The 7,600-nt window shown below is 40.9% G+C and overlaps 1 protein-coding gene across 17 annotated transcripts in view; it reads left to right on the top strand.

The window, feature by feature from the left end:
• Window positions 1-7,600, top strand: part of GRIP1 (glutamate receptor interacting protein 1) — a 328,693-nt gene that overhangs the window by 137,817 nt on the left and 183,276 nt on the right. The gene's annotated exons all lie outside the window — the stretch shown is intronic.

Below are 7,600 nucleotides of genomic sequence, written 5' to 3'. Positions count from 1 at the left end.
TAATTAAATTGAAGTAGTGAATAATTAACAAAAATAAACAGAATTATAACAAACATTAAGCACACAATAGCCCAACTGACTAAACTGTTTTAAGACTGTATTACTAGAACCATAGTAATATATCTGGAGGACATGAGGGCAGTGGCGCAGCGTGGGTTATCAACACCCGGGGCAAGGCAAGTAATTTGCGCCCCCTAACCCGTGGATTTGCGCCCCCTAACCCGTGGATTTCCCTAACCCCCCGATGTTGAGCCCGGTGCGGCCGGCCCCCCCTGCACCCCCCACGCTACGCCACTGCATGAGGGATTTTCTAGGAGTGCGCCTTATATTTGAAAAATGAACACTTTTAAATTAAATTTACTTTGTTGGTTTTGAACTGCCTCTTCTACGTACTTCTATGCACACTAAAATGCCATTTCATTAGGTCTCATGAACCAGCTGTAAATAATGCACTACAGTTGTATAAAAAAAATGGGAAAACAGCAGAGTAAATTATCTGTCTTATATTTACTCATTCCGTACAGTAGGCTATGGATTGGAGCAGAATTCGGTGGGTTATATTTGGTTCCCCGACACGTCCTTCTAATTAACTTCATGTTGGCTGTGTTATTATGAAATGTAACACGAGAAATAAACACTGTTTTACAGAATTTCATGTCATGCAGTTCATACCTAAGCAAAATAATTTTGTTTTACAAATGTAACCTTATTTCAGAAGTCACATGCTGTGGAGAAATGTCAAAACCTGCAGTGCATTAGAGCTGGATGTTGTGTTTAATAAACAGAATCTGTTGCAATAAAAAGAACTCCTTTGTAAGCACCTGAAGTGTAAAATCATAATAAACGGCAACAAAAATTCTAAAATGCTAATGCTAACAATGAAGTATTTTTTAAATGAATACTCATTAAGGCAAAAATCCAGGAGCAAGTTCATCCCAATCTCCAAGCTACCCTAGGGGTTCCATTGTGCTTACTTAGGGTTCAGTTTCCCTTGAATGATGGTCCATGGAGACAGTGGTGTCTTTAGGATATATGGATTGAGATACACATATATACAACCTGAGTGCAATGTAGATGGAAGCGCTTGCAGCATTAACACTCTAACAGATTTTGCCTCCCTATTGGATTTCTATGGGGTCACTGCAAAGCCATTGTCTTCCCAGCTCTCAGTATCAGCATATGAGACTCACACATATACTAGGTCCCCTGACCTATTGCTCTCCTTCTTAGGATGTGAACAGCAGAGTGAGTGAGGTAAGGAGAGGGCCCATCCCTCCTCCTCCTCCTCCTCCTCCTCCTCCTTGAAGCATCGCCATTTGTCTCTATGGCAACACATCTGTTCTTCAGCGCCTTCTTTATACATGCAGATAGGATGCTTAACAGACTTGGCCAGGGCCATTATCTTCACAGAGTCTGGTTTGGCCAGTTCAATAGGTTCTCTCTTGTACAGGCTTTCATTCTGTAGATACAAAACCACGGGCACCATCCAAACCAACCCTTCAGTCCTATTGCACTATATATTACGATATTCACCTGCATTTTTCTACCTAGAAAGGCTTTCCTTGAGCTTTCCATTTCTGTGGTAATTCTCTAGGTAGCATGCCAGGGGAAACTTCAGTATTGCAAGAATCTGTATTCTAATGTATCAGATCGAATCACCTCCTTATTCTCATACCTTTGGGACGACTTTACATATTCCTTTATAAATGTAGATTCTGCATTTCACCAGGACTGATTGATATCCGTCCACAGGATGTGAACCATCACTAAAATCCCCACAGAAATTTGTGGGTTGTTTTTTTAAAAAAAAATATATTAACAGAGCAGCATTAAAAACAAAAAATCACAACACCCAGCCTTAACAGCATAAAATTCCACTAGGGACCCCATTCCCTTCTCCCACCAATATATTATGTCTCCTGATACCTCTCAACCTCCAGTCCTCCTGCTGATGCAATGTGGAAACTTATAGCAGGGGAGTGGTTTTGGAGCAGCAAGTATCCTGCAAAAATATTGTAAATTGGTCCTAATTTGTCTTTGATTTATTGAGCCAAGATAGTTAAACATTATGTTCATCTCTGAGTTTTCTTTTTATTAATTAAAATGACTAATGAAATTGAAGAAATAGGGAATGGCTAGTACCCAGTTTGGGGGCCTGATCCAATCCACCTAAAAACCTATAACCTTGGCAGCAGTAGCAAAACGAATGTTTTTAAAGTACCTACCACACACGCTCCAAATGTGTACAGTTTGTGTGAGGTGTCAAATTGGTGCCTAAAATATTGGGTTCTTGGATATGGGGGCAGGGCGGGGATTCCTTATGACAATCCGGGAATATGTGGTATTTTAATGCAACTCTGAAGGACATGCTAGGAAATCCATTTTCATATGATGAATTACAATGAGCAACTCCCCCAAATGACATCGACTGCAAAATGAAACACAGGTATACACAAACTGCTCAGGGTTGTAATATCAACAATTCAATATCCTTTTTAGAAAGCTAGGGAAATTACATTAATTATGTAATGGGCAATTGAAATGAATAATATATTTGTTTAAAAGAAATGGGAGTGAGTATGAAATCAGACAATCATATTAAAAAGAATAATGCTAATAGGAACAGCAGACTTTTAGCACTGAGAAGTAGAATACAGTTCTTATAAAAAGAAATTAATTAAAAAAGTTTAAAGTCAATTACAGTGGTTCCTTGGTTCTCAAACGCCTTGGTACTCAAACAACTTGGAACCCAAACACTGCAAACCCTGAAGTAAGTGTTCTGGTTTGCGAACTTTTTTGAGTGTTATGTTTCCGATTTGAGTGTTACGCTGAAGTCTGTCTGTTTTTGCTATTTATTTTGTCTTTTTGTTTTTGCGGCTCTTTTGTTTTTGTGACTGTGTGGAACCCAGTTCAGCTACTGATTGATTGATTGTGTGACTGCAGTACATTGTTTATGGCTTTCATTTTATGGATCAATGGTCTCGTTAGATAGTCGAATTGCTGTTTTAGGGGTTGTTTTGAAAAGTCTGGAATGGATTAATCCATTTTGCATTACTTTCTATGGGAAAGCTCGCCTTGGTTTTGGAACAGAATTCTAGAACAGATGAAGTTTGAGAACCAAGGTACCATTGTATATAAACTTACACATCCACCAACTGTTAAATTCTGAGCCATACAAGAAATAAAACAAAAATACAGTTAAAGTCCATACAGCATCTAATATGTTGTTGTTGTTGTTTAGTCGTTTAGTCGTGTCCGACTCTTCGTGACCCCATGGGCCAGAGCACACCAGGCACTCCTGTCTTCCACTGCCTCCCGCAGTTTGGTCAGACTCATGTTTGTAGCTTCGAGAACACTGTCCAACCATCTTGTCCTCTGTCGTCTCCTTCTTCTTGTGCCCTCCATCTTTCCCAACGTCAGGGTCTTTTCCAGGGAGTCTTCTCTTCTCATGAGGTGGCCAAAGTATTGGAGCCTCAGCTTCAGGATCTGTCCTTCCAGTGAGCACTCAGGGCTGATTTCCTTAAGAATGGATACGTTTGATCTTCTTGCAGTCCATGGGACTCTCAAGTCTCCTCCAGCACCATAATTCAAAAGCATCAATTCTTCGGCGATCAGCCTTCTTTATGGTCCAGCATCTAATATAGCGTACTACAATTATTCCAACAGGCAGAAAAATAATTATGCAGTCCCCCAGGACTCGCAGCAATTTTCAAGTGGTCTGTGACAGTGGGTGGGGATGTTGGGGAACCACTCACTGAGTTTTAGAATCAACACGAATGGAGCATCACAATTCAGTTAGCTTAACCCCCGGTCTACTATAAAAGTGAAAGAAACATACTATGTTTTCAAACAGAGTATGTTACTTAACAGCAGGTAGGAGTAGGGGCTGTTCCAGTCAAGTGTTCCTTTTCTATGAATGCTTGCTTTTTCAATGCACTCTTGCTATAATAACCCAAGAGGCCTTGCGCTCCTTTAATTTTGGTCCTGCATTGGGAACTGGCTGATTGCAGTTATGTTTGGCAGCAATTTTCAAATTCTCTCAACAACATATTTTCCAGCTGCTGTGATCATAGAGCTTTATGGCACAACTGTGTAAAAATTGTCTGGGTTTCATGCAGAAAATGCATACCTGGAGAGAGTTCACATTAAGAGAACAGTAGACTGGATAAACTGGCCCAGTATATAAGTGAAATGTATAAAGTATACTGTATTTTTTTTAAAAAGCAATAATGTCAGGGATGAGTCAGATATGAGTCAATAGGCTTTATTTGAGCATTAATTTTACCATGTAGATATTGTATTGGCATAGTTACAATTGTATGTCTGTTGGCCCAATATACAATGTTGATAACCTGTGTGTTGTTTTAATAGTATTATTAGATTTTAAGAAGCCTGAATTGCTTCTGTTTACTAGAATGAATATTATTATTTTTTATAAGAGAGGATATCTATATTTAGTTTTTAGGAATGATGATGAACAAAAAAGAGTGAGATAGTATGCTAAACAATACGTTTTGAGTTTCTGCAGCTTGGATCAGTTAAGAAATTGGGTTTATTGTGACAGCTAACCGGCTTACGTATGGGGGACATCTGAGCTGATATAATGGTCACATACCTCTGCAGCCATCCAGGCAGCAAAAGCAGAAGAGTTTCTTTTTATCTTCAGTTCATTGTTGGATTTTAATGCCTTCCAGAAACAGCCTGTTAGTAGGAAAGTGTTTCTGTTCTCAAGGATCATAACAAACCATAATTGACCATTATTTTTTAGTGTTTTCAGGAAGTGAGGCACAAGGTACTATTCTATTGCAACAACAAGTGCTGATTGGAATGAAGACTAGGTCGTTGCCCTACTGCCATGACAACCTTGCTTACCTGCTGTATAAACCAAATAAAGTTGTGGCTTGTTTCAACCCACTAATGTGTGCTGGTTGTGCTCGTTCCCACTGCACTCACAAGCCGCATCCCAAAACTGCCACACCTATTATATTGGAGATAAACAGGAAGCAGAAGCCTTATGTAAAGCCAGACTATTGATCCATCGAGGTCAGACTGGCTTCATCTCTCCTGAGTTTCAGGCAAGAGTCTTTTCCCAGCTGTAACTGGACATACTAGGGATTAAACTTGGAACTTCTTGCATGCTAACCATGTGCTCTTGCACTGAACTGCAGCCCTTCCCAAAGGACTGTACAAAATGCATGTACAATGCCCCAGTTCCAATCTCCAGTTAAATTAATTTAGTAGGAGGATTGAAATACGTTTCTGTCTGAAATGGCCTCTGTTTATCAGAGTTGACAGTATTATTGATTGATTTATTGAATTTATATTCTGTCCTTCCTCCCAAAAGAGCCCAGGGCAACATGGATGGCGGTAGACTAGGCTAGATGAACCAACTAGAAAACAACTTCCAGTGTTCTGGTTTTTTTTCAGTAAACATAAGTGTCTTGTCCAGACTGAATAGTGATTGATGGGATAGGAATAGGACATACCCTTCTAAATAACTCCCATAGAAGTTTCTAATATCACATGCCATGTGGCAAACTGCTTATAAAACTGAAGGAAAATTCAAAATCACTAGTGGCATTTTCAGCAGGCTTTCCAATTTAGAATGTGCTGCTCTGAATTTATTTGTGTTTATATGCTGCTATCGCTGTGGGTTAAACCACAGAGCCTAGGACTTGCTGATCAGAAGGTCGGAGGTTCGAATCCCCGCAACGGGGTGAGCTCCCGATGCTCGGTCCCTGCTCCTGCCAACCTAGCAGTTCAAAAGCATATCAAAAGTGCAAGTAGATAAATAGGTACCACTCCAGTGGGAAGGTAAACGGTGTTTCCGTGCGCTGCTCTGGTTCACCAGAAGTGGCTTAGTCATGCTGGCCACATGAGACAGAAGCCGTACGCCGGCTCCTTTGGCCAATAAAGCGAGATGAGCGCCACAACCCCAGAGTCGGTCACAACTGGACCTAATGATCAGGGGTCCTTTTTATATGCTGCTATCCATCTGCATTTTCTTGTATTTGTTTTAACAGTTAACAATGATGGGGTCTTATAGGCAATTTTTAATTATGCCACAGCAAAGTTAAACATCATCACCATCTTTTCTGTCTCAGGGTACTTAATTTTTTAACATCTTTATTCTTTTAATATGCTGGGTTGCTGAATAGAAGGGCCAAAACACTGGGGGAGGCATGCAGGGACCAGGCTATTGGTCCATGCAGTGCTTCTGATAATTGGCTCAAATGTACTTGGATGTGGGGCCCCCTCTCTAACTTACCTCATGCAGGGTTAGAAGAGACCATTAGGAAGTCATATCCATCAAATAGGTGATGGAGCAAACTTATTTTCTTTTGTGTCAGCAGGGACCATTGGGTCCAGATAAGAAAAGGGATTTATACTAAATAATAGGAAGAACTTTCTGGCCATATAAGCTGTTTGACTATAAAACAGACTGCCTTGTAAGGTTGTGAGCTCTCTTTTGTTAGAGGATACTTGAAGAGTGGTCAACCTCTATTTCACTTATTTCATTGGCTGGGAGGTTGGACATTTGATGTCAAGCTATATGATTCTATGTGTTCAATTCCCGGCTGACTGGGCAGGGAGTTTGTATGGAACTGAGTCCCTTACATTACTTAAAAACAACAAACAAGTGAACAGGAATGTATAAGGTGAGTAAGGCCATGTTCACCCCTTCCCCTGTTGGGTCTCAGACTCCTGTTTCCTGACCACCTGTCCTGTAGACCACCTGCTACTAGATGTTGCTGCTGTCAGTGAGCGTCTATGGCTGATATTTTGTTGTATGTGGTAGCCATTCCCTGTGGCAGCTTGACAAAAGAGTCCTTTCCTCTCTGGAAAACATTCCTTCAGAAGGGCCACAGGTCCTCTCTGAAGATGTCCTGCCAGGGGAGCTATGCAGGTGCTGTGTGTGTTTTCTCTTTCCTTCCCTTTGTGTACATTGTGCTCATAGAACAGTGATTGTGAGTAGCAAGAGGGGATTTGTGTCCTTTTCTGTAGTGATGATGCCAGGGGACTAGTACCTGTGGGGCTATGGCTGGCTGTGCCATTAGTAGAATGTCTCCTATCAACGGGAGCCCATTTTCTCTCTCTCTCTCTGCTTGTGAGAATAGTCCCCTCATTACGGAATATTGCAGAGTTCCCAGGGATGCTGTGACAGTATCTGCTGTTTTTACAGAGTGTTTCCCACCTTTCCTCTTATCTTCCTCCCCCAACCTCCCAGACTGAGCACCCATTCTGCTGGCATAGCTAGCATATCTTCTCCACACACACCCTCCTCAAGTAATGTGAGTGTAGGATTGTTCTACACATGTACATTCATGAAGTTCCATCAGTAAGTGTCAACGTCTATTCTGACATCATTAAGCTATTTCGATATATTAAACTTTTTGTGTCTGTATGTGAATTAGCAACCTTCCCACTATTTCTGCTTAAAGGTGCTTAGTTTGTTTTTCTCATGCAGACCCTCCAAGTGTCCCTATTTTCCAGGGACATCCCTGATTTAGAGAAGCCGTCCCGGTTTCTGAATTAATCTGGGAATGTCTCATTTTTCCTTAGGATGTCCCTATTTTCATTGGAGAAATGTTGGAGGGTA

Source organism: Podarcis melisellensis (genome assembly GCF_964234715.1).
Source record: "Podarcis melisellensis genome assembly, chromosome: 10".
Taxonomy (NCBI): Eukaryota; Metazoa; Chordata; class Lepidosauria; order Squamata; family Lacertidae; genus Podarcis; species Podarcis melisellensis.
This window is presented reverse-complemented; position numbering and strand designations above follow the sequence as displayed.